The sequence below is a fragment of the Athene cunicularia genome (assembly GCF_003259725.1).
Source record: "Athene cunicularia isolate RWA chromosome 4 unlocalized genomic scaffold, athCun1 chr4_part3, whole genome shotgun sequence".
NCBI classification, from domain to species: domain Eukaryota; kingdom Metazoa; phylum Chordata; class Aves; order Strigiformes; family Strigidae; genus Athene; species Athene cunicularia.
This window is the reverse complement of record NW_020799100.1, coordinates 20,613,318-20,614,232: the sequence shown is the minus strand read 5'-3', so window position 1 is coordinate 20,614,232 and position 915 is coordinate 20,613,318.

Sequence of the window (915 nt, the reverse complement as noted above, 5' to 3'; positions counted from 1 at the left end):
CCGGCCGGCAGCTGCCCGCCGGGGGAGGCCGGGCGGCTCCCGGACAAACTGTTGCTCGGTACCGTTCCGGGATAATTTTACGTTATGCAATCAAGAGGTCTGGTGTGGCCGTAGCCCCTGCCCTGTCGTGCTTAAATCATTAAGCCCAGAGCGGGTTGTATTCATGGGAGATCCCTGCTGGGTCCTTCATCCTTGGGGTTATAATCCCGGTTTGTGACCTCATAGCTGCTGCCTTTAGAAATGATAATGATCTAATAAACACAAAAACCCTCTCGGGGCTTAATAGAAATACATAGTGGAGTGGGGTAGGGTGTAAGACAGAGTGTTTGGAGATGACGCTTACTAGTTTAGCAGCTCGGGAGATGCCTCTTCGGAAACATTTGCATTTCAGTGTGCTCCTGCTTTCTCCCTGGCAGGAAACTTTCTTTACGGAGGTTGTTTCAGAGAGCTTTGAGTGCGGTATCTGACTTGAAAGCATGCGAATATGTATTAACTTTGTTTTTTATGTCACTAGTTCTGACCGCTTAGTACTGAACGTATGGGGTGGAGTTTTTCAATAACACCTTAAGTACGCGCTAATTTGGGGCCTGATCCTGTTCTCGCTGCTGTGAGTTTAAGCAGGAGCAGACCGGACGCCCATTATTGAATAGCAGTATTTGTTTTGTTTCAAATGATTTTCTTACAGATGACGCTTTAGAGATGCTTGCACTCAATTCCTAGATATGTTTGAAGTATGTGGTTTTTCACTTGCTCGTGTGCTGTTTCTGTACCACCTTCTCCCGCTGCCTCTTTATTTCCATGTCATGCCCCTCTGTGACATCACAACTGCTGCTTTATTAAATGATGGTGCTATAATAAGGTCCGAGGCTAATGTATTTGGATAAAATTAGTGTAATATTACTAAGGGACACACAA